This window comes from Pantherophis guttatus, chromosome 10, assembly GCF_059756535.1.
Source record: "Pantherophis guttatus breed Tessera chromosome 10, ASM5975653v1, whole genome shotgun sequence".
NCBI lineage: Eukaryota > Metazoa > Chordata > Lepidosauria > Squamata > Colubridae > Pantherophis > Pantherophis guttatus.
In genome coordinates, this window is record NC_142072.1 from 898025 (window position 1) to 923855 (window position 25831).

The following is a 25831-nucleotide window of genomic DNA, read 5'->3' on the forward strand; positions in this document are numbered from 1 at the left end:
TATCTAAGCCCCAAATGCTCGAATTGAATTGAAAAGTGATTTTTCTCTCATTCATAAAATTGGTGATTTTAGGGCTGGACTCCAACTATTCAGGAGGCCTGGTTTTTTTTACATTATAATTACGGTCTATAGTCCTTGACTTAAAGCGGTTCTGTTGAGTGACCGTTCAAAGTTACAACGAAAATAGTGACTTATGACCGGTTTTCACACTTATGTCTGTTGCAGCCTCCCCATGATCACGTGATCAACATTCAGAGGCTTGGCAACTGACTTATGACGGTCGCAACGTCCAAGGCAGTGGCGGTTTCACATTTTTCTCTACCGGTTCTGTGGGCATGGCTTGGTGGGCGTGGCAGGGGAAGGATACTGCAAAATCCCCATTTCCGGGGCTTGGGAGGCAGAGAATAGATGGGGGCGGTCAGAATTTTTACTGCTGGTTCTCCAGAACTGGTCAGAACCTGCTGAGACCCCCCTCTGGTCCAAGGTCACATGGTCCCTTTTGCAACCTTCTGACAAGCAAAGTCAATGGGGGAATCCAGATTCACTTAAGAACTTTGTCAGTAATTTAACCATTGCAGTGACTCACTTAACGGTGGCCAGGAGGGTCATAACATGAGGCAAAATTCCCTTGTCTCATTGAGCAATAGAAATTTTGGACTCAACTGAGCTGGTACTAGTTCAAATTTTCATACAGCCTTTTTCAGTCTTGAGCAAGTGGGAACCGGTTCTTATCAGCCTCCCCATTCCTCCTGGAGAACTTCTCTCCTTGCTTCAAAGGACTCGAAGCATTAATCAAAGGGTCTCCTAGTTACTAAAAACATTACTCAAAGAGCCCCCCCTCCTCCCCCCATCATCCTTAAGGCAACCCTTCTATTCTCATCATCCGCTATTTATTCTTGCCTTTTTTTGCAGGGGGCGGAGAGTAGATTAATGCTCAGAAACAGGCAGAAATCCAATTTTAAGAAGGATTTAAAACTGGGGGCCTAGCAGAAAGAAGCAGCCAGTCAGCTGGTCTTTATCCGTACAAGATGCCAGAGAGGGAATGGAAACAACAACATTGGAGAGGATGCTAAATAGGAGCATATTGAGTTCACGGAGCAACTGAAGGGCTTCCTAGCTATTAACAGAATAACAGGGCTCGAAGGGACCTTGGAGGTCTTCTAGTCCAACCCCCAGCTCAGGCAGGAGACTCTATACCATTTCAGACACGGTGGCCCAATCTCTTCTTAAAAGCACTCCTTGGAGTACCCAGAACTTCTGGAGGCAAGTAGTTCCACTGGTTAATTGTTCTCACTGTCCTTAGTTCCAGGTTGCTTCTTTCCTTGATTCATTTCCATCTGTTGCTTCTTGTCCTGCCTTCAGGTGCTCCGGAGGATAGCGTGACCCTATCAACCTATCTTCAGGACAGCCCTACGAGGTAGGCTGGTATCGTCAGTCTCGGACAGAGTGAAGGCTGGAACTCAGCACTACTCGTGGTCCAGAATCCCTCTTACAAAATGTAAAACCCGATTTTAGCAAAAGCTTCTTGTGATTTTTCAGTTAGACAAATATAGTCTTACGGCAAGGTGGGCAGCAAATAAATTTGATAAATAGAAATAAATAATTATACACAAGCCCTAAAGTTAGCATTTGTACAGAGGATAAAGCAAGGGCAGCTGAAGAGATGTGCAAAATTACAGAAGCAGAAAGGAAAACAAAGGGGTGGAAACTAGGAAGGTTTTATTCTTCACTGGGGAAGTAAAACTCATTGATAAATAACTGCCTCACGTCTGCACAAAACCAACTTTTGTGCATTATAGCTAAATGATGAATGTGTGTGTGTGTGTATCTGTTCTTTAAACACACAGATAGATAGCTACCTGGTATTTACAAATATATTTATTTACACACTTATCAACATACTTCATCTGTTAATGTGCCCCTTCCTCACCCTAGAAAAGACTTTCAGAATCTAACTAAAACGCAGCAAACTGAGCTGGGAATAAGCAGGAATGCCAAATATCCAAAGCGCCCAGGGTCTCTTTGCCAACATACCTGTTTAAAACCTACTGAGGAGAAAATCAAATGGAATTCTTTAGGAAGCAACTGATAAGAGCAGAGGCAACGAAAATATGCTTTCAACCCAAGGCCCCCGACTCAGCTTCTTCCTTTCATGCCTCTCCCGCTTAAAGAAACAGATGTTTGCCAACCTGGGGCCTTCCAGATATTTGGGTGGGGGGAGGAGTTGCAGCAGGCCAGCCAGCTGGCAAGGTGCCCATCCTGGAAAGGTTGGGTTAGACTCCCACACACATCTGGAAACTGCCAGGCAAAGCTTGGTGGATTAAAAAAAAGATCAATTTGCACTTGGGGAGCCCTGTAGATCAGGGTAACCCACATCTGGGACAGGAGAGAAAGACTTGTGGTCCAACCTTGGCAACTCTAAGATCTGTGGACTTCAACTCCCAGAATTCCCCAGCCAGCATGGCTCCTCCTACTTCTCCTGCCCCTTATCCTTTGCAACCCCTCCGCGCCCTTCTAGCACTGATGAGGTTACATAGTTGGGTAGTAAAAGGTCTGCAAAAAAACCACCAAGCTCAGAGAGCACCAAGGACCCCGCATTTTCAACCCTGAGCTGCAAATATTCTCTTCCGTTGGACCATTCTTGCTGTAAGTCACCCCTGCCAGTCACTTCCGAAACAAGAACGTCATGCCCAAGAGAACTTATTACATAGGTTGCATGAATTCCCCTCCTTTTCTTCTCGGTTCACCTCATGCAATAACGCAGGATTCAGAAATACAGATTCCCACCCTGCAGTCTGAGTGGCCCAGTTCTGCCCCCAAACCCCCAAATGTCTATGGCAATATTCAAGTGACCCCGAGGGCAGAGATAAGCCTCCAAGTGGCCTCAACAACTCTCAGAGAGAATACTAACGACCAGATGACTGCAAGAAATACAAATCCTTCCATCCTCCTCCATTCAGTCAGCACTGAAGAAGCTTCTTGGATGAGGAGCGAAACGTCTTCAAGGAGAAACAAAGAAAATCTGGTTTTGGAAAGGCACCTTTGGTTCCCCCCCAGGTTTTCTCGGCCTCCTCAGCCCGATCCTGGGGCTACCGAGCAAGGCAGACTCTCCTCCGGGCCTTGACGTAACATCTGCACTTATCCTCACATCTGCATGTCTGGAGACGCCCCCCCCAAGGGGCCCTGCAGAGCTACAGGGGGCTCCGAGGAGAGCCAGGCGGACTCTTTGCGAGGAGTTTGTCTCCAGCCCTGATTTATGTCTGCCTGGGCAGCTCAGCTGCGGCTGCCGCTCCAAGGCCTCGCTTTGCTCTGAGGAGCCTCTGCCAGCCCCCCCCCCGGCCTTTGCTCTCGGTGGCTGGAGGTGTGTGTGGGTCCGTGTGTGTGTGTGTGTGTGTGTGTGCACAGGGGGAGGAACATAGAGGCAACCCCCACACCACCTCAGCCTCTGCAGCCCCCCAACCACAAGCAGCTGGGGCTTTCCAGGGCTCACCATCCCCGCAGGGCACCAGGAAGACCCAGGAAGGAGAATCTGCCACTCAAATGCTCCAAGGTTCCTGGGAAGAGGTGCCAGTAAGCAGCCTCTTTGTTCACTTGCACACCTTACACAACTGCGGCTTACATTTGTCTGGACGCCCCCTTGTGCAAGCCACGCAAAAACCAGGAAGGGGCCTGGAAGGCAAGCAGCCCCGGAAGGGAAGGCAAGATCCACGGACTGTGGAACCCCTGTCTTTGGGGGAGGGGTCAGAGAAGAAGCCCCTCCTTCCCCAGGGCTGCATCCCAGCTGGAGGCCTTCCCCTCCCCTCAGTCACAGGATGGGGGAGAGCAGGGAGGGGGCAGAGGAAGAGGCCAGAGGGGAGCAGAGCCCCTCTGCAAGGCAAAGGTGGGGGAGGGGGCTTTTGTTGGCTCTGCTCTGCTTCGCAAGGCCCCCATCAGGGGAGGGGCTGCAAAGCTGTGCCAGGCTGGCCTCCTCAAGAATCACCTGCAATGGCAGGACAGCCGGTGGGTCCAGGGAGGGGGTGAGCTGCTCTTCAAAGACTCTGCTCAGGGAGGGAGGGAGGGAAAAGAGAAAGGGGAAGGGAGATGAGGAGGGAATAGGAGGGAGAATAGTGAGAAAAGGAAGGAAGGAAGGAAGGAAGGAAGGAAGGAAGGAAGGAAGGAAGGAAGGAAGGAAGGAAGGAAGAGGGAGGGAGGGAGGGAGGGAGGGAGGGAAGGAGGAAGAAAAGAGGAAGGAAAAAGAGAAAGAGAAAGGAAGGAAGGAAGGAAGGAAGGAAGGAAGGAAGGAAGGAAGGAAGGAAGGAAGGAAGGAAGGAAATTTCCCTGCCCAGGAGGTCAGGCAGGCTGGTCTGTGGCTCTGTCATGCCCAGGGGATATCAAATCACATTTAATAGCAGAAAATGTGGCCTGTGTCTGGGAACTGAAGAGATTTCATGTTTGTAAAGAAAGCGAGCTGATCCTCTTCCTAGTAGGGAGTGGTGGGAAGGGAAAGTGGCCTACTTTTTAACCAGGCCTCTCGCTCTTAAAGCCCAGAGAATTAATTGCATTTGGGTCCAACCCCAACTTTAAGGCCAAAAGACGAGAGAGAGACCTGCAGGACGGATATGTGGAAAGCCGAAGAGCTGCCAGGCAGAATCCCCTCTAACAGCTCCAGAGTGGCAAACCTGGACATCCGGCTGCCACCCTGGATGATGCCCATCCTGGAGGCCTCAGCTCAGCTTCTGGCAGAACCAGGGAAGCCGAGGAGGGAGGGGCCAAGTAAGCCCACCTCCAATCTTCCATCCACCCCTGGAAGCCCCACTCTGCAGATGGGGGAGGGGGGCAGGGTGGCCAGAAAGGGCAGCGGGAGGGCTGTGGCGAGCCCACTCCCACTTCAGCCTACTCTGACGCTTCTTTGCCGGAGTGCCTGGACCATGCTTCCCAGCCCCACCGACACCGTCCTGGGCTGGCAGGACCCCCTCCCCCCCAGGCCGTGAGACCGGGATGTGGTCCAACAGAGATGACCGTTGTGATGTGCCATCGAAGTCCTGCCTCTCGCCCGTCCAGGTAGACCTTTGATCCCTCTCTCCCCCTTGCGACCAGCTTGACTTTTGGGGTCACACCGTTTCCAGCAACAAATGGCTCCAGTTAAGGACCACGGCAGAAAAGCTTGTGAAATTGGGCGTGGTCACAATAACGACTGGCATGACGACTGGGTTGTAAGTCAAGGACTAATTGCTGCTTAGGCAGACTGCAAAACAACCCTCGGAGCTGCCCTCTGATGTGGGTTTCCCACCTGCTCTCCAATTTGGGGAGGGGGAGAGGAAGGAGGGGCAGTAGCCAATCCTGGAAGGGGCCTTGTGTCCAGCCCTCCTCCCTGCTCCTCCTCCCCTTGCCCCTTGGCAAAGCCCTGAGTTTCCCAGTGCCAGCACCAACCGCACCTCTCAGATGCGCAGAATGCCGAGCGCGGCTGCTTTGGCACCGGCAGAGACGCGCCCGCATCACGCAGGTCAGGATCCGCATCGGGACATCAGGAATAGCAGCTCTGCTCTGTTTTAATCTCCTCCTCACATGCCCCCCATTTTTCTCCCCCAAAGAGCAGCACCCATTTTAGACACGCACGAAACAGCCGCACGCGGGATAGCAAAATGCACTCAACCCCCCACCCCAGCCTGCCCCTTCCTGCTTCTGGCAGCCAGGCCTAAAATTGTTATGGGGGGCGCACACAGCTGCCACCTCTCTGGGGAGAAGTGGGCCGCCCCACTTACAGGTTCCGCTTTTCACCTGGACCAACAGTCTTTGGAGTCTAAACCAATCAAGGAGAGAAGCAACCTGGAATTAAGGAGAAACTTCCTAACAAGGAGGACAATTAACCAGTGGAACAGCTTGCCACCAGAAGTTGTGGGCACTCCATCACTGGAGGTTTTCAAGAAGAGGCTGGACAGTCACTTGTCTGAAACAGTATAGGGCCTCCTGCCCCGAGGCCCCTTCCAACTCTGTTACTCTGTTGTTCTCTTATTGTTAAGACATAGACACGATTCTCATCCTAGGATCTCAGGTTTGTTACTGAAATCACCTTAAGTGGGTTGGAAAGAACAACGGAGTCCTTTTCCTGGACCTCTGGAATCTCTGGAATTATTATTATCATCATCATCATCATCATCATCATCATCATCATCATGATTAATTAAATTTATTTGCCATCCATCTCATTTCAAAGCAACTCTGGGCAGCCGTTGCAGGAGGTTAATTCAAAAAAGGATAGATCCTGATAAAATCACAAAATGTCACACGATTCAGAAGAGGCTGCTCCAGATTTTGCAGCTGAGTAGACCTGTTTTATCAGGAGGAAGGAGGGCTTGGCAGGTTGCACACCTCAGTCACACAAGTCAGCAAACCACCATGTCCCTTACAGGCCCAGCAGCTCTACAGGGTAGTCCTCGACTTATGACGACATTTGAGCCCAACGTTTCTCAAAATATGTGTCCAGACTGTGGAGATGTTCAAAGGTTGTAACTGTGAAAAACAGTCATAAGTTACTTTTTTCAGTGTCATTGCAACTTGGAACGGTCACTAAATGAACGGTTGTAAGTCAAGGACTGCCTGTATTTTGTTAGTTCAGAGTGAGGGCTGTGCAAACCCAAATCCAGGTTTCAGGGTTGCCAGAATCTGGGTCCATGCAGAGCCTTCTGCCTTTGGTTAAATAATAGAAGGTATATTACATTTTGGGCAGGGACATCCAGGCCTCTCCAGCTTTGTGACAATTCTGGGGAAGTGGGGGGGGGGTGTCAACCCCCATCACAGGGATTTTTCTGCAGACCAGAAGACCAACAGCAGATTGGCAGCTTCAGAGCCCCAGCTGTGCGGCTGGCGATCCTAAACAGCCTCGCTGAGGTTTTGATCTCATGCCTCCGAGGGGCTGTAAGCCAAGGCGATCCCCAAAACCAGCCAAAAACATCAAACGCGGACAAAGATTTCCATCAACCCACGAAGCAAAGCTGGGCAGGAATGTGCAAAGAGGTTCCGTTTGGCCCCACGGCTCTCTAGGTCTCCAACGGGGACCCTGCTCCCTTCTCTCCCCAGAGGAAGCGCCAGTCCAACCGAGCCCTCGCGGCCCTCATGCCCAACACGGCCCTCGCCCCCCCCCATCCTTCCCCCAAAGCATCCCCTGGCCACGCCAACAAGAGGTTGCAAGAGAAAACCCCCCCAGGGCTCCACTCCTGGACACACCTGGCTGCCACTGCTTCCCTGCGCTCGACAGGGAAGGGAATTGGGGGCTCAAGTGGAAAGGAAGACGGGGCCGCCTGTCCAAACGCTGGCAGAGAATTCCCTACGGAACCGTCTGTAGCGGCTGTGGGGGGGGGAGAGAATAACCATGGAGAGGAGATAATGGACGGAGCCTTCCTGCAGCTACCTGCCCGCCCCAATTCTGCCACAAAAAGCTGGGACTTGACCAGCAGATGCGGGAAGAGCCGGGTTGTAGCCATTTTCCCCCCAGGCCTCACCTCTCCCCCCTGCCCCCCCCCCCCACTTCCTGCAGGAAGACCAGCCGGCTCTCTTTGGGGCAGCCTCCCTTCCTCCTGGGTTTGCAGAGCAGTTGCTCCTGAACAAGCAGATTGAGGACTGATGTATTTGCTGCAGGGGATCCCTTATCAGGCAGACGGACGGCAGCACTCCCAATCAGGCGTAGAAGCAGCTCATCTCTGGGTCTCTTCCCCAGGGCTCAGAGATTCACCCCCACCCCACCCATCTGGAGGTCGGAGAAAGCAAAGAGCCCACCAGGCACCTGTTAGGCCACCAGCAGGAGGAGCAACATCCCTAGTTGGGTCATAGAACATCTGCAAGAAAATCACCAACTCAGAGCGCACTAAGGACCCCACAGTCCTCCTCCTGCTCCTCCTCTCCGCAAACCTCTTCCTTCTAGCACTGATGATGTTCCCTAGTTGGGTCATGAAACATCTGCAAGGAAACAGCTCAGCTCAGAGAGCTCCAAGGACTCCATGGACCATTAGGAGCTGCCTCCTTTTCATTGCAGCCCAGGAAAAAATGCAACAGGCATCCTGGCCATTAGCTTCTCAGCAAACTGACCAAGGCCACAGTGTGGACTGGCCCTCAAGTGGTAAGGCCTCAACTTATCGCCACAACTGTGCCCAAAATTTCCACTGCTGTGCAAAAAAAGGTCATTGTTAAGTGAGTTTTGTCCCATTTTATGGCCTTTCTGCCAGAGTTGTTAAGAGAATCACTACAGCTGTTAAATGATTGATACGGTTGTTAAGTGAATCCGGCTTCCCCACTGACTTTCCTTGTTGGAAGCCGGCTGGGAAAGTGACCAATGGCCATGACGGGACTCAGGGACAGTGCAACCCTCCTAAGTATGCACCAAGTCTCCGGATTTTGATCACGTGACCAAGGGGGCTGCCGCACGGTGGGAAAATGTGAAAACCGGTCCTGTCACTTCTCTCAGTGAGGTTATCGCTTTGAATGGTCAGTACACAAATGGTTGTAAGTTGGGGACTGTCTGTATTTCTCTTCCTGACCTGATGCTGATGGATGACACTCCCCACACCTTGCACAAGGACAGCACCCACAAGGGGGCACAACAGCCCCTGCCTAGCCCGTTGTGTTACTCAAGCGTGCAACACGAGCTGTGGAGCGTGGAGAAGCAGGAGTGAAGAAAACTAGGCGTGCCTCCCTCTCCCCAGGACAGGACCCTGGAATCAAGAGTCTATCCAGGCCAGGGTTCAAGGGGGCCTTTCGTCTTACTAGCTGGCCTGGCAGGGGGGCAAGACAAGCAAAGGCCTTGGCAGTGCCCTGCCTATGGAACTCTCTGCCTCAGGAAATCAGGCTGATGGGTCTTTTGCTACCAGAAGGAAAATCATCTTCCTTCCTTCCTTTCCTTCTCCCTCCCCCCTTTTCCTCCTTTCCCTTTCCCTTCCTCTTTCCTTTCCTCCCTCCCTCCTTCCTTCCTTCCATCCTTCCTTCTCTCCCTCACTCCTTTCCCTCTCCTTTCCTTCCTACTCTCCCTCTCCTCCCTTCCTTCCTCCTTTCCCTTCCTCCCCTTTTCCTCCTTTCCCTTTCTCCTTCCTTTCCTCCCTCATTCCTCCCTCCCTCCCTTCCATCCTTCCTTCTCCCTTCTTCCCCTTTCCTTCCTTCTCCCCCTCTCCTCCCTTCCCTTTTCCTTCTTCCCTTCCCTTTTCCTTCTTCCTCCTTCCTTCCTTCCCTCCCTCCTCCCCCCCTCTTCTCTGCTGCCGGGAGCCCTTTAGGGATGCCCTTATGTAAATTCCGTGAATGTAATATAGCCGCTTTCTTTTATTACATCCGTGTTTGCAAAAGAGGCAACTTTCTTTTTATCTCAGGGGTATGAAAACACTTTCAAATTATTATATGAGCTTTCTAGTGGCTTTCATTGTCACTCGTCACCCTGAAGACCATACAAGCAAAACGAGAAGAAAATAGAAAGGAAAAAGTCTTTTATGTTAAATGCATATTGCAATTTCTTTGGGTCTGGAGTGTTGCAGGCTATTGTGGGCTGTCTATAGACGATGGTTTAAAATCCTGGTTTATTACTACATCTGAATATAGCTACAGTAGGTCTGGGCCTCTCCAAAGGAGTGGGATTTTATTCCTCCCCACAAATCTTCCAGATGAAAAACTGGTCTGGATTTGAGGTTTTTTTAACCTGGACAACTTTGAGAGAGCCGGCAGGGGAATTCTGGGAGTTGAAATCCACCCATCTTAAAGTTGCTGAGGTTGAAACCTCTGGTCTGGAGAGCTACAATTTAGAAGAGCAAACCACAGCAGCTCCCAGAGTGCCCCTGGGAGGCAAAAGATTGCAGCCGGGTCCATGGGAGGCAACCACCATCACTCCTTTGTTTAGGGAGGGATCCACTTAACCCGAATGGAGATGCCGGGTCTGCACAGAGCACCCCCACCTCCAAACCAACCAGCAGCTATGATGCCCTGCCCTTTTCCAGATGTGGCAGGCTCAGAACTCCTTTCACTACGCTGGGAATTCTGGGAGATGGGGGGGGGGTCTGGCCAGACCAAGCGGGGGCTCTGGGTGTCCCTGGCCCCTCCTTTCCCCTTCCTTCCCCTTCCAGCACAGCCCACCAGCAGAAATCCGATTGAAGGTCTCCGGACCGATCCCGAACCGCCTGCGGGGCTCTTAATAGCCTGCCTATTTGGTGTCTTTTTTCCACCGGCTGCGTGTGTGTGTGTGGGGGGGGGGGGAGGCGGGGAAGCAAACGCGGCGTTGCAGACGTGCCTCCTTGTGTGCTGTGCCCGCCCGGCGTTTGGCAGTGCCAATGTCAGTAGGGCGCAGGGCGGGGGGCTTTCCGGAGGGGGGTCAGGTCTTGGCGAGAGAAGCGACCCCCTTCTCCGAAAGCCTGGGGCATCCACCCGGAGGGCAGAGGGAGGGAGAGAGAGAGGAGCGAGCGAGCGCAGGCGGGGGAGGGGGGGAGCAGGACCAGCATATCCCTTCCCGCTGCAATTCTGCTCGGGAGCCGCAGGGACGCGAGAAGCTGCAGAGCCAGACAAGGGGGGGGGGACTGAACTGGGTGGGGGGGCGGAATGGGGGGAGGCCGGCCATTTCCCCAGCGGGGGTCTCCTGGCCCAGGCAAACCGCTCCCTCCAGCCCAAGGCTCAGCGGCGAGGCCGGGGCTGCTCCCATCCAGCGGCGGGGGGGGGTCTCTTTCCGGCGCCCTCGGCTGCGGCGGGGCTCTTGCAACATGGGGGGGGGGCTGCCTCTCTCGGGCCGCTCGGAAGGGGGGGGCCGCCACCGGGCGTTCTGCGAGGCGCTTCAGCCGTGCCAGCAGCATCGGGGGGGGGAGGGGGCGGCCGCTTCTCCACCTGCCCAGCCGCACGAAGCCGGGGCGCCCGGCCAGCCCCGCCGCGCCGCCTTTGCGCATCCCCCCCGCCCCGCCCGCCGGACGGAGACCCACCTGGGAGCGGCTCCTCTCAGCCGAGGGGCGGCGGCATCCTGCGGGGTCCGGGCGGGGCGCTCGGCGGCTCAGGGCTCCCCTCCGGGCCGGCGCCCCGCGGGCTCCATGGGCGGGGGAGACAAAGGCGAGGCCGGCAGCGGCTCAGCTGGGCTCGGCCATCCCGCGGGCGGAAAGGGGCCGCCGCCGCCTCCGGGCGCTCGGGCTCCGGGAAGGGCCGCTGCCCGCGCCGCCTCGCAGCCCTGCAGAACCCGGGCTGGGCTGGGCTGGGCCGGGCCGGGCCGGCGGGAGGAGAGGCGGAGCGCGGCGGAAGCGCCGCCCAGGGGTGGGCTGGAGAGCCGGGCAGGGCGCAGCGGCGAGGGCGCCCGGTTGCAGAAGCGCCGCGCCCGCCTCGCCTCGCCTCCAGTCCTTCCTTTTCGGCGGGCGGGGGGGGAGGGGGGAGCCCGGCCCCTTTTCTGCAGATGGCGGAGGGGGCGGGGGAGGCGGCGGTGGGTCGCTCACCCTGGCAAAGCTTTCGCGATGCAGCTGCTGCACCGGGCGGGGAACGGGCCGAGGGAAGCGGGGGAGGGGAGGGGGAGGGGCGGCAGGCGGCGGGCCAGCTGCTGAAATTCCGGAGGGCTCCCTCCCCCCCCGTCCTGGGAACTATCCCGCAACCAATAGGGAGGGAAGCTGGGGGAGCAGACCCCTCCCCCAAGGAAGCCTGGCCAAGGGGGGAAGGTGGAAAGAGGAGCGAGGGGCAAAGGGGGGGCTGGAGACCCTCAGCCTGGCTTGCTGCCCTCCGGCCTTGAGCAGCCCAGCTCAGCTACCCTGGGGACCCATCCCCAGCATTTCAGCTGGACCAGGCGGGGCTCTCTTTCCCCAAATTCTTGGGGTTCCTCTGGCAACCAACTGCTTTGGAGGGCACCTTCCCCAGAGAGCCTCTGATGTGCCACAGGATGGGGGTCCCTCCACCTTCAGGTGGGCCAGGAAGATGCTCAGCCCCGAGGCCTGGTTCCCCTCCTTCTGGGCCCAATAGGGTCCTCCAGAGGTTTCCCCCTGTGCCACAGTCACCCACAAAACCTCCCTTTGAAAGATGTTTCACACCCGCAGCGACAAAACCCACTTCAAAGAGCTGAGCAGCCCGAGGGTCAGGCTGCAGGGCCAACCGAACCCCTGAGCGCTTCTCCAGATCACTGGCGGCCCCGACCCCATCAATCTGCCCCAGGCAGACCTGCCAGGACCAGGCCAGGAGCGGTGCCCGCTTAAAGGATGCCACCCCAAAGGATCCTGTCACCCAGAAGAGCCCAGGAGGGATTGCAACATGTCTGAGGCAGAATTATTGACAGGGCCAGAAATATGGACGCAGGCTACAAAATGATGTGTTGCAGCTGACAAAGATCAATGCTTCCATTCTGGACGGCCCATAAATCCAAGACAGACTCAGAGGGGCTCCAAGCTGGTGGAAGTCCCTCTTGCTGACTCGGCTGGGGAGGAGGGGGAGGGACAGGGACTTGAAGCTGCCTTAGAGGAATTCCACCCAGGGCGGCAGGGCAGCTGCTCCATCAGAGGAAAGGCATCCTGCAGAATGCAACAGCTCCCCCTCTGAACTGCCCAGGGAGTTGGGGGGGGGGCAGAGGCACCCCCTGGAAAAGCAGCTCAGGCCTCCTGGCCCCATGGAGAAACCCACCCGAACAGCGAAGGAATCTTTGGCTTGGGGACCCAGTGGGGGAGTTTCCATGCTGAAGGTGGTGGACTCATTAAAATCTAATCCCACCTTCTGCCCACCCCCTTTGCCATCTTGTATAAATGATTTTATTCGCTGGGGTTATTTATAATTGAGGATTTTCATTTTTTTAATGATGTAAGCCGCCCAGGATCGTTGGATGAGAGATGGGCGGCAAATAAATTTCATAATAAATAAAGCGAAAAGGAATAATTGGGATGAATAATGCGATGGGATGGGGAAGTGAGCAATTAGGCAGCAGGCTCGGCCATCAGCACAGCTCTCTGGCATGCATTTGGGGGTGGCCACTTCCCCAGGCAAGGGGGGGGAGTTTCAACTGTGGGGGGAGCTTCCTCTTCAGAGCTCGGACCTTCTCCCGCCCCCCCCCTGTGACCAGCTGCCCATCCTCTCTTTAGGTTTCTGGGAAGAGAAGAACCGTCAAAGCTCTCAGAGCCATACCAGCTTGGAGAGGGGCACAGGTGAAGGGCACAGGGCTGCCTCCTGTGGGCCGCCAGGGGGCGCTGTGCTCAGTCCTCTCCCAAAAGAGGCTTCTGAATAGCTGGAGACCAGCTTGGGGTCTAAGGGTGGGGGGCAGAGAGGGTAGCTTTATGCAGGGTGGCAAATTGCAATCTCACCTCTGAGAATTTCCCTCCATGTGTCGAAAGTTCCATAAGCCAGGAAAGAAAGTGCAAAGGATGGCAACTTTTTGCATTTATTCTTAGGGCTCTTTTATTCTCCTAAACAAACATGCAGATCACATTTAGACCTGCAGCCGGTCAGTTCCTCCTGCTAAGAGGCCCTTTTCCTTAACTAATGCTCAGGGATGTCTGCAGAGGTTGCAGCCATGATGGTATCTTCAAAGCTCAGCTGGCTTTTTAGCTACATTGTAAAAAAAAAGTGAACCCATCTTGCCTTTTTCAAACTATATTTTAACATGCCGGCTGGGGAATTCTGGGAGTTGAAGTCCACAGGTCCTAAAGATGCCAAGGTTTGACACCCCTGGCTTAACTGATATCAGGCTTGCAACCTCCCACAATGTCTTTATTTACTTTATTGATTTTACTGATCAATTTTTAAAATCCAGTTCTTAACTTTAATCAAATTCTTTGCTGTTAGCATTTCAAGGTCCTGGGGTCCAGTTATCAAATGCAGGCCAGTTTACAACCAATTTCACTCCAAAAGCTTGCAGTTAAGCGCCTGTGAGGTTTATAATCAGAGCGTCACTGTAAACTGGAGGGGGTTTCAAGGTAAAAAGACCCCTCCGAAAGCTGCCTGGGCCAGCCAGGAGAAGGAAACGCGAGGGAGTGTCCAGAAAGGGGGCTGCCTGTTGCACCTCTGGATGCATCCTCCAGGAGGCATGCTTGCGACATCTGGAGAGGTGCCAGATGACTGAGCCTTACAACTCTCTTCCTAGGGATAAAGAAGGCCGGCATTAATAGGGGTGTCCACAGGGGGAGTAAGAAAAATCACGAGAGCAGCCGGGGTCACGTGGTTAGAGTCCTGCCCTTTTTCCACGTGTGTTGTGTGAAGGGAACGGGGGGCAGGACAGACTCAAGGGATCCCAGCGGCTCTCTTGACTTCTGCAGTGCTGGGTTGCAGGGATGGGAGCTGGAGGCCGAAAGACCTGGAGAGAGAGAGAAGCAGGGGAGGGGTCGGGGGTCTCATCCATGAGGCCAAGAAGCCTCTTTCGATTGGACGGGATGAGGAACCCAAGAGTGAAACCAGAATCTGAACAAGCACGGGGAGAGAGAGAGCCAGGCAGGGCTGGCCTTGAGCTGTCCCTGGTCCTGAAGCAACAAGAAGACGATGCTTAGCGATCACTCTGTCCTCAGGGGGCCCCACCCAGAAAATGCCCATCCCAGGGGATGGGGCAAAGGCAGAAGGCCTCACCTGGCCACCCTGCAGGCCGGCCTCCATGCAAATGAGCAAGAGGCATTTGCAGGTGTGCTGAGACACCTGCTCAAAGGAGATGCAGGGAGAGTGTCATCACCCAAACCTTCCATCCTTTTCCTGGTGCTCCAGAAGACAGGCCCTTCATCGAATTTTAGGGCAGGAAGCAGGGGTGAAATGCTCCCGGTTCCGACTGGATTGCCTGATCCGGTAGCGATGGCAGAGAGTGGTTCAGAGAACCGGTAGCAAAAATCCCTGCCCCCACCCCCCATGCCCAGCTGAGCCGCCGAAAAAAATGCTTTTAAAAGTAAAAAAAAAAAAAAGCCTCTGATGATTGCGCGGCTCAGCTGGGATCATCAGAGCCTTTTAAAAGCATTTTTTCTACAACCTCAAGAGGTTGTAGAAAAAATGCTTTCAAAAGTAAAAAAAAAAGTTGGCCATGCCCACCCAGTCACATTACCCACCACCACCAAGCCATGCCCACAGAACCCGTAGTAACAAATTTTACATTTCACCACTGGCTGGAAGGGACCTTAGAGGTCTTCTAGTCCAACCCCTTTGCTCAAGGCAGGAGACCCTCTACCATTCTGGTCAAATGGCTGCCCAATCTTTTCTTGAAAATCTCAAGTGATGGAGCACCCACAAGAAAGACAACAACAATCCTTTCAACTGATTAATTGTCCTCACTGTCAGGAAATTCCTCCTTAGTTGCAGGTAGCTCCTCTCCTTGATCAGTTTCCATCCATTGCTGCTTCTCCTGCCTTCAGGTGCTCTGGAGAATAGGTGCCCCCCCCTCCCTCTTCTTCGTGGCAGCCCCTCAAATACTGGAACAGTGCTACTGTACCATGTCACCCCCTAGTCCTTCTCTTTGATAGGCTGGACATACCCAGTTGCTGCAACCGTTCTTCGTATGTTTTAGCCTCCAGTCCCCTAATCATCCTTATTGTTCTTCTCCGCAAACATTCCAGGCTCTCAACATCCTTTTTGTATTGTGGTGGCCAGATTTGGATGCAGTGTTCCGAATGTGGCCTCGCCAGCACGGTGTAAAGCGGTAGTATCCCTTCTCGTTGCCTTTTGAAGGAGATGGCTTTAGCACTGAGCACCTCCTGAGCTCCTGTGGAAATTTGATCTAAGAGGGAAGACACCTGCAGGGAGAGAGAAGCAGCGGTGCTGAATGCAAGAACAGGAGAAGACAAGGATCAAGGCAACTTCTCTCTCTCTGTGTGTGTGTGTGTGTCCGTGTGTCCTCTTTGACAGAATGGACACCTGCATTCAAGCTGCTAGCTCTTAAAAGGCTGCTGAATGTGACAGTTCATAGATCTCCAGTTAGAATCACGGAATGGAGGCTCCAGGGGCAAGCACAGCCTACCTCGGAACGACAGGGGCTGGGCCAATGAAGCCAAAATGCGGGGCCGAGAGAAGATCCTCTCCAGACAAGTCTACGGTTCAGGAGACGAAGCCGTCTCAACTGCCATCAGCAGCCCTTCTTCCTCTCCCGAAAGCCCTGTTTCTGCCGATGGACCCCCGAGAATGAACCATTCCACAAACATTTTGCCTTAAAATCTGGTCACGTGCTCAGCGGCCTGGGATAATGACCCACCAAGATTTCCCTGGTGCCCTTCCACGGTGGGCGAGGGCTCCTGTCGCCTGGCACGCTCTCCCTCCTTCTGCCCATGAGCTTCTTGGGACTCCAAATCTCCTGCCGCAAAGCCAGACTGCGCCTTCGGACCTGACTTGCAAGGGCTGGGGGGTGGGTGGGTCATACAGTCCCCCAATACAGGCCTGTTTTTGGGGTGGTGGGCATGCTCCCCTTGGCTGGAGGGGCTCGAGCAGAGGCCGGGCACCTGTTCGCAGAGGAGGGCCAAAGATTTCACAGCCAGTTCTTCAGTGGTTTTTGAACTTTTAAAAAAGTGTTTATCAGTGATGAGTTTAAGCTGCTGAGAGTTACCTTGATAGACGGCCTATAAATTTTACACATAAATGAAATGATCTGATCCTGATAAAAGCCAGAGCCCCTTCAGCTTTGTTGCTCCTTTTCCCAGCTGCTGGCATGTGGAGGTCAGAGTCTTCTCAGCCTGGTTCCGGTCTTGCAGGCTGGCCAGGCATTTTGGCAGCTGGCATCCAGCACATCTGGGAAGCTCTGGGAGGAATTCCCCAGCCCCATCTGGTCTCTGTTTGTGCAGCATTACCAGCCCAGCCCAGGCCAAATGAGGAGAGGAGGGGAGGAAGCATCTGCCTTGGGCAAAACCCAGCTGAGATCCTGAACTTCTTTAGGATGGCAATGGGGGTATCCCAGTGGAAGAAGGGCAGAACAAAGAGAGAGTCAATAGTGAGAAGGGGGGTGGGGGGGAGAGAAATTCCCTCCTGCTTTTCTATAGCAAGAACTCACGTGATAGCTATTTTATTTCTAATTATTTCACTTATTTATTAAATTTATAAGCCTCTCAGCTCACCATCGAGCAACTCCATCAGTGCAGCAGAGTTTCCTGCCTGAGGAGGGGTTGGACTAGAAGACCTCCAAGGTCCCTTCCAACTCTCTTATTATGTTAACTAATCAGTGGGACAAGTCCCCTCCAGAAATTGTGGGTGCTTCATCACTGGAGGCTTTTCAGAATTTGTCTGAAATGGGGTGGGGTCTCCAGTTTGTGTAGGGGGCTGGACTAGAAGACCCCCAAGCTCCCTTCCAACTCTCTTATTCTGTTACTTAGGAATCTTTCCAGTGTGCAAAGCAAGCCGTCAGGCGCTATCCAGCTACATCCGGAGCCCAGAAAGCTGCCTGTCTCCTGCAAGGGCCCCTGCCCCCCTCTCTCTGCCCCCCCATTCTTCCTAGTATCATGGCGCACGTCCCCCTGGCCTCATGGATGCCCGCAATGTCCGGGCAGCCCAGCCTGCTGGCAAAGCTCTCTTGCATCAGCACCACTGCTGCCGTGACTGCAGGGCTCTTAATCTGCTCCGTGGGTGCTCCTGGGGGTGTGTGGAGCTGACCACCGGCTGGGTTGCCAGCCCCACATGCACCCCCCAACCCCCGTTCCTCAGACTGCTGCTTCTGCTGGAAAAGGCAAACGCAGCTCCAGCAGAGGACTCATTAAATACGGAGGATTTATGAATGATGCAACAGCGTTTGCAACACAGGCCAGTCGGAAGCCGTGTTTCCCCCCCCACCACTCTCCTTCCCTCCCTCGCCCAGCCATTAGTGTCTGATTTGTGAGGCTGTGCGGCTGGCACTTTGCTTTTAAAAGCTGTTTCGGCAGCCCCTCAGGTGCCCATGAAAATCGGTTTTACAGCTCAAGAGCTGGAGCTCAGACCCACAACTCCGTCACTGGCAGTTGTCAAGAACAGACGACCGTTTGTCCGGAATGATAGAGGGCACAAGCGCCCAATCTTGGCAACTCTAAGACATGTGGACTTCAACTCCCAGAATTCCCCAGCCAGGAGAGTTATAGGGTCTCCAGTTCCTTTGTTTCCTTGCAGACGTTTCAGGACCCAAAGTAGGTAACGTCATCAGAGCTGCCTAAACACAGGCAGAGCCTTGATTTCATTCGGATTCCTCCATCTTGACTTTTCTGACCACCCTCCCCGCCCCCTCCCCTGTGGATTCCCCCGCGTGGTCAAGGGCCCATCGTGCTGCCTTCTTCACAAGCAGCTTACAAGCTGTTCCCAGCTCTATAAAACATCCTACATCTTATCCATAATATTGATTTCGCAGTAACATCGATTTAAATAGATTTCTGGTGGGGCTAGACGGGTTTCTTTAAGCTGTCTGGAGATGATGGATGCAAACGTTTCCACCTTGTTCTGTAGCCCTGTGGCCGTGGATCACCCTTGGGCAGGAAGAAGAGCCCCATCTCTGACCCACTCTTTCCCCCTGGGACCCAGACCTGCAAGGGAGGTGCCCAACTGGAGAGCAGAGATGGGAGGTGGGATACCCCGTGGATCCGTGATGCTGGAGCCCTCGCAGCCCAAATCTTGCCTTTCAGCCAAAAATATTAACCAAATAACAAGAGTTGAAAAGGGACCTTGGAGGTCTTCTAGTCCAACCCCCTGCTCAAGGAGAGGCTATACCCATGGTGAATCTACAGTGCGTGTGCCAGAGGTGGCACACAGTGCCCTCTCTGTGGGCACACGAGCCGTCATCCCAGCTCAGCTCCGCCATGCATGTGTGCACCTCCCACCGGCCAGCTGGTCTTCGAGTCTCTGCCGCACATGTGGGGTGCATACGTCCCACCGCGCATGCATGCGCAGGGTGTGGGGTGCATGTGGGGGCCCACGCACGCATGCATGGGTGGCGGGGCGCATGTGGGGTGCATGTGCATGCACATGGGCGGGGATCATGTCGGAAGTGCACCCACATGCACAGGGTGCATGTGGGTCGGCCGCACGAGCATTGCATTTTGTGGGTTTGGGCTTTGGGCACTGGGTCTGGAAAAGGTTAGCCATCGTTGGTCTACACTATTCCAGACCAATGGCTGTCCAGTCTCTTCCCTAAAAGCCTCCAGTGAGGGAGCCCCCACAGCTTCTGGAGGGAAGTTGTTCCACTGATTAATTGTTCTCACTGTCAGGAAATTTCTCTTTATTTCTGGGTTGGGGGCCATGGACTAAGCCTCTTACAGAGCTCTAACAGTGGGGGGAGAGAGAGCTCTGAAGCATTGCCCGGTTGGGGGCTCTTAAGGCAGTGGGGAAGGGGTAACCCTGCCTTGAGCCTCAGAGGCCTGTGATAGGGCCCAGCTTGGCCAAAGGAAATTCATTAGGACTGGGGGGAACTGGGGGTACCCCAAGTGGGGGGGAGTCTGATCCTACACCTGATCCCTCTGTCTAGTCCAGTGGTTCCCAACCTTGGCAACTTTAAGAAGGGTGGACTTCAACTCCCAGAATTCCCCAGCCAGCTGGGAGTGAAAGTTGCCAAGCGTGAGCAATACTTAATCAGTTGGCCAGCCTGAAAGGAAATGAAAAAGAAGCTACCCCTGGTTTGTCCTCAACTTTTCAAAAAGTTACCATCAAACCCCCATTCTTAATCCAACACAGTAGACAAGCAACGCATGTATTTCTAGATCGGGCGCCCACAACTCGGAAAACCCTCATCCTTGCATGAAACAACCCCCCCCCCGAATCCTTCTCTCCCCATCACTTGCTCCCTCTAAACCAGGAATCCACGGTCTAGCTAGCTTAACCTGAAAGCTGGTTCACCACTGATACTCAGACAATACCTGGGTGGGTTCCCACATCCCACTGAGCGGTAAAGAAGCCAAGCGCCTCTTAGCCCAGCCGGGCGTGTTGTGCGAATCCAGCGGTTCCATCCCATCAATTCTAACCTGCTTAACTCTGCAAACTCTCTACGACATCTTGTTACTCTCGGCATTAGCACAGCAATTCCTGAGGTTTCCACTGTGCTAATAGGACACGCTCCCTCCTTTCTCCTCCCCCTGAGACCCAGGCTGGGATTTTATTCCTCTGTTCTTCGACGCCGTCCCTGCCATTTCTTTGATCAATCAAGTATCGATCGGCAGAAGGTTGCGCAATTAACTCCCCCAGATATATGGCAGCCTCGCTCTGGAGGATGAAAAACCCGCAGATTTATGGGCTGCCTTCAGGAATGAAAACCAGGAAAAAAGGGAAACAGACTCTTTTTATTATTTATCCAGCCTGTTTCCCCCACCTCACTATCAAGTACAGGCGGCCCTCGACTTATGACCACAATTGATGCTGCTAAGAAATCCGTTACGTGAGTTTTGCCCATTTTACAACTTTTCTTGCCAGAGTTGCTCAGTGAATCACTGCAGTCAGTAAGTCACTAACCTGGTTGTTAAGTGGAACTGGATTCCCCCTCGACTTTGCTTTTCGGAAGGTGGCAAAAGGGGCTCTCGTGACCCCGGGACCCTTCAGCCGTCATAAACATTGAGTCAGCTCTCAAGCATCCGAATGTGCCCCCGTGGCCCTGGGGATGCTGCAAGGGTCCTGGGAGTGAAGAAAGGTCATCGGTCACTTTTCCAATGCCGTTCTAACTTTGAATGGTCACTAAGTGAACTGTTGTAAGTTGAGGATTACCTGTATTAGCACAGACAAGAAACACAGTACCCCAAAGGGCATTAATTCTGGGCGTAGGCGTCATAAATCAAACATGCTGAAGGTGTGGCGTAGGACATACAGGATGTAAGAGGGGAAAAAATTATAGCTATTGGGATAAAGGGAAAATATTAGCAAGAAAGGGGTTTTTTTTAAAAAAAGAAAAAAGGTACAAAAACAAAGGAGAAATGTCAGCAATACCTATGGGGGGTGAGGGAGGGAGACCTCAGTAGGTTTTATTCTTGACATGTGGAAGAAACATTTTTCATGAGAAACCGTATTTTCCAAACTTTAAAGAAAAGGTAAAAAAAAAAGTCATTTGTTTTATACTGTATGGTCCCTGCCTATTTATGGAGGCCTAGCAACTGGTAATAATTATTAATCAGATTTGCTATTAACTTAAAATATTAGCTCATAAAGAAACAGTTTGCAGGCACACACGCCTCGTGCTTAATAAATATCCGAGGAGTGAAAATATTTTATTAAAAAATAGCAAATTGAAAGGTAACCAAACCCACCCACGCATAAACAGATACTCATATTCGTCCTTTTTGCCAAACAACTTAAGACGAAAAAGGCAAAATATGTTTTCCAATCAGCCCGAAAGGCCATCGGAAATCTCCTTTTTATCTAGAAAGCCTAGGAAGGTCGTTTGCCTGGGTTGCCTGTGTAATATGTGAACCTGAGATTTTAGGCCATGATTCTTGGCTGAAAAAGAAAATCCTCCTCCAGTCCATTGGAGCTTATTCATGAAACAGTGGATAAACAAACCATGGTTTAAAAGCATGCGTAAAACACTTGCAGGTGCATGCAGACTCTCTTTGCAAGTAAAGCTGACCTGGGTGTTAGGGTATTGTGTGGATGCAGGACTAAGGGTGAAGGAGAGAAAAACAGCAACTGACCCAGCCTCTTAAGATTATAAAACTCTGGAGCAGGGAATTGGCTTCTTTGTGACCCACAACTCTCCCTGTCAGAGGTCTCTTTATAATCAGTAACGTACCTAAAATCCTGACGGTCAGTTTGGGGAAGGACTTGGACCCCGCAGCTTAGATCTGGGCAGGAGGTTCTGGACACCAACTCCTCAATGTTAGACTGACACAATCCCTGTAAAGGAAAGAGCAGATTGGGGTGGGGGGGTGGGAAATGGACCCCAAGGAGGGTCTGCTCTGATTCGGGATGCCTGATGATGCTCAGGGAAGGCAAAAGCGATGGTGGGAGAGGGATTTTCCCCATCTGTAAAGCATCTTTTCCAGTTGGCGGTGTGCTTCCTTTAGCAATTGTAAGTTTAATTCTTTATTAAATTTATATGCCACTCATCTCACTCTGCAAAGCGATTCTTTGGCTGGTGCTATTTGGAGCTGCAGCCTTCCTGAATTTTTTCAGCAACAGCTGAATCCGGGGTGCAGGGACTCTTCTGCACCCCAGAATGAAAAGAGGGTGTGGGGCTTTTCTCTCTTGAGGTGGGGAAAAGGGACCCCCGTGTCCCTGGATCTGAAAGCAGGAGGAGGGAAAGGCTCAGGGCCTGACACCCACCCTGGGCCTCGACTCCTGCCTGGTGCAGCAGGAACGTCTTCTGTCTTGGCTGCAATGAAGCCTCTTATCTAACCTTATCAAAGTCTTAAAAGTTCCCACGATTATCTCCCTCCTGAATAGAGCTTGAGAGTCTGGGAAGATGCATTGCCGTGCCTGGCTGGAAATCTGACAATATCGGTCCTGACAGGCAGCAATCACGGCTACCCAGACCGGTCGCTCCGTAGACGTGTGCTCTCGAGGTGAACCGATTTGATTTGCAATTTATTTCACCAACAATTGGCAACCTTTCAACTGGGAGAAGGGGGCCTCTTTGGGTCCCCCCCCCAGCCTTCCTGTGGCCACCTTCCTCAGCCCCCTGGGTACCCATCACGGATAGAGGCGGAGGATGGTGGGGGTTTCTAATCCATGGAAAGCCCCTTTGATGCTGCCCACTGACCATAATGCACTAGCACTGATGATGTTCCCTAGTTGGGTCATGAAACGTCTGGAAGAAAACCACCCAGCTCAGAGAGCACCAAGGGCTCCTCATTTCAACCCTGAGCTACAAATCTCCTCCTTTATGGGGACTGTAATACACTCCCTTTTTATCCCGGAGGTAGCCAAAGGGTCCTCCTAGGCCCCTTCCCCAAAGCCCACAGAAAGTTGTGGGGAAGGCAGGGGAGCAAATCCACCGATGGGCCTTTGAAGGAACAGGAGAGCTTGCACAAAGGGGCCTTTTCGTCTGCCTGCAGCTTCCCTGACAGTGGAGCCAATTAGCATCCAATCTCAGCCTCTGGGCTGTAATTAGCAATCAAGGTCATCTCTCTCTCTCTCTCTCTCAGGTATTATTTTCCCATTGTCTACTGGGGGGGGGGGCGAGGGGGAGAGCAGCCTGGGCAGCTGTTGGAAAATCAGCTCCTTCCTTTCTTAAAGAGGAAGAACACCAGTCCCTCTTGTGCCTCTTCCGTTTCTTCCCCCTTCCCCAAAAAACCAGGTTACACCCAGTTCTAGACTTTCCCAGTCTTGCTTCACCTGTCAGGCTGCAGCCTGCTTTGCAAGGCTGTTCCAGGACCCCCCCCAGCAGGTTAATTAGGTAACCTTAGCCAGAGCATGGGATGGAGGGAAGCAGGACAGCGCCACCTGCTGGAGGGCTGGGGAATTGATGGGTTCACCCTTCTAGTAGAAGAAGGTTGTGGGGGGAGGGTTGCAATCTGCAGACAGGATGGGGGTGGGGGGAAGGCTCCAAGTTGGGTAGATACAAATGAGTAGAGGACCCCTCCCCTTTCCCTTTCCAGATAGATAGGACCGTGAGGAATAAAGCCCAATCCAGGGAAGTGCCAGGTTCGGGGAGACATTCACCATCACTTACCAGTCAGCTTTGCACAACTGTTGCAAAGCTGAAGTCAGTTCAAGGCTGCCGTTTAATAAAATTTAAATCCCGGCTGATTTAAATTCTAGGGGGTTGGACTAGAAGACCTCCAAGGTCCCTTCCTGCTCTGTTATTCTGAGAGCTCCAGGAATGCCCCACCGTGGGTCACCCGGCATGGGCCGGGTCTGCACGAGCCATCTAAACGGATTAAAAGGAAGGCTGAAATTAACCCCCCTCCCCTCCTGCTAACTCTCCTATGGAGGTGTTGCCAGATGTCCAACAGATAGGAATCCTTGGCAGACACTGCGTGTCTAACATCCAGCTGTATTACATGTCAATATTTATCTTGGCTAGTTAGGCCTATTCGGAGCTGACATGAATTTCTGGAGGGCAAAAATCAGGATGTTTACCAAACAGGGAGAAAAAAACAGCCCACCCCGAGTCTCCAACGTCTCAAATAATATTGGAGAATTGGCGTGCAACTCTAGTTAGCTAATAATTTCATCTGACAGTTTTGCCCACTTAGGAGATTTCATGTTTGACACCAAATCAAAATAATCCAGAGATAAACAGAAGGGGAAGCGATGATCAATCAGGTCTTCTTACTTCAATTGACCGTAGATGATGATTGCAAGGGTGCAAATTTCCCATCTCTTTCGCGCTCGCTCACCTGCACACAACTCTTCCTGGGGATTTAAACACCTTGAAAACGTTTTCCTTGCTTCCTGCCCTCAATTACTCCGATTTTCTTAACATGACGCTTTGGCACTGGGTTCATTTTGTTTATTTGTAAGAAGAAACCAGGCTAAGAAAACAATCTCTAGACTGAATTGGCAAATCAGTTCATTTATAGGTACTCCTTGACTTACAACCACAACTGAGCCCAAAATTTCTGTTACTTAGCGAGACAGTTGATACCTGAATTTTCTCCTATTTTGGTGATCTTTCTTGACACCGTTATTAAGTGAATCACTGCGGTTGTTAAGATAGTCTCATGGTTGTTCAGTGAATCCAGCTCCCCCATTGACTTTGCTGAAGGTCGCAAAAGGGGATCACATAACCCCAGGCCAATGCAACCGTTGTAAGTGTGAATAACAGTCATTAGTCACTTTTTCCAGTTCCGTTGTAAGTCCAGTCACTAAATGAGTATTTGTAAGTCAAGGACTACCTGCAATTAATGTAAAAGAGCAGCCATCAAGCCAGACAGGGCCCCACTGATGCTCAAAACTAATCGCATCCCGTCGGCATTTCTAAAGCTCTTGGTTGGAAACGGCTTCTGCAGAATTATTCCACTCAGCCTGCCTTTTGTTCCCCCCGCCCTCTCTCTCGCACACATCCTCTCCCCAAGAATGGCGCTGGGGCTGCGAACACAATAAACCCGATCAATATCTGGAGATTTGAACATCTCTGACGAAAAGCGCTCCCTCTCTCTCTCTCTGAGCTTTTGAGGTGCCAAAGGAATCCCAGCCCCTCTATTATAGGGCCACCTGCCTTCCCTGTGGAATTCCACTCATGAAAAGACGGCCCTCCTTCCGGGCTCTCTGCTTTTCAGCTGGCAGAAAGAAGAGGTGGGGGTGGGGGGAGGTGGACAGAAAGACCCTGTCTCTTCCGGCAATTGAAAGCCTCCAAGTGGCTTTTTTTTTTTTTTTTTGCAAAAGCAAAGAGTGTCAAGAAAGGGCCGGAGGATCAAATCACCGGAGCGCCTTCCTCAGCGGGAGCAGCTGAATTCGCACAATGCTTTGTGTCAACGTTCAGCCATAAAAAAAAGGCAGCTGAACAGGAGAGGTTAAAGGTTCCTCAAGTCTGGCCGGAAAAAGCCCCCTTGCCTCCCCCTTGCTTTGCAACTCCATTGGTCCACAGGGAGGCGAGCAGAAGTCAAGGCTGCCAGCTGAGGTTGAACTATCTGGAATGGATTGCTGGGGGAAGAGGGTACCACATTCCCCCCATCTATGAAACTAATCGAACAATCTCCTCTCCTCCACACACTTTTGAGGTGTTTGGCTCACAGCTATGAAGCCCGGGGTCCTTGGAGATTTTCAAGAAAAGGCTGGACAGCCATTTGTCTGGAGTAATATAGGGTCTCCCGCTCGAGAGGGGGCCTGGACTAGAAGACCCCCAAGGCCCCTTCCAGCCCTAGGAGGAGACCCAGAGCCTGCCTGTCCTGCCTGGCTGAATCAGACAGGTATTTGTTGGGAAAGTGCCAGTTAGGCTAGAAGGAGGCACCAAGTGAGGGCCTAGCTTAGAATCCTTGCGCAGCTGAAAGAGGCATAAACGTAACCACCCCACAAAACCCATGGATCCTTATCTGGTCATTCCCAGGAGAAGATGAGCAATTTGGGAATATTCTTGTAACTCAGGTCGAGAATAATACAGTTGCTTACTTTAGCC

At 52.7% G+C, this 25831-nt stretch overlaps 1 protein-coding gene across 2 annotated transcripts in view; it reads right to left on the reverse strand.

The window, feature by feature from the left end:
- LOC117677759 (leucine-rich repeat and fibronectin type III domain-containing protein 1) overlaps positions 1–11461 on the reverse strand; it is a 34691-nt gene extending 23230 nt beyond the window's left edge. Inside the window, exon 1 of one of the 2 annotated variants that reach the window (XM_034438192.3) lies at positions 10914–11461. The gene's annotated coding sequence lies outside the window, so the exon portion shown is untranslated. The remainder of the gene's footprint in view (positions 1–10913) is intronic. The other variant, XM_087876249.1, reaches the window with a different exon arrangement.
- Positions 11462–25831: the final 14370 nt, after the last annotated feature.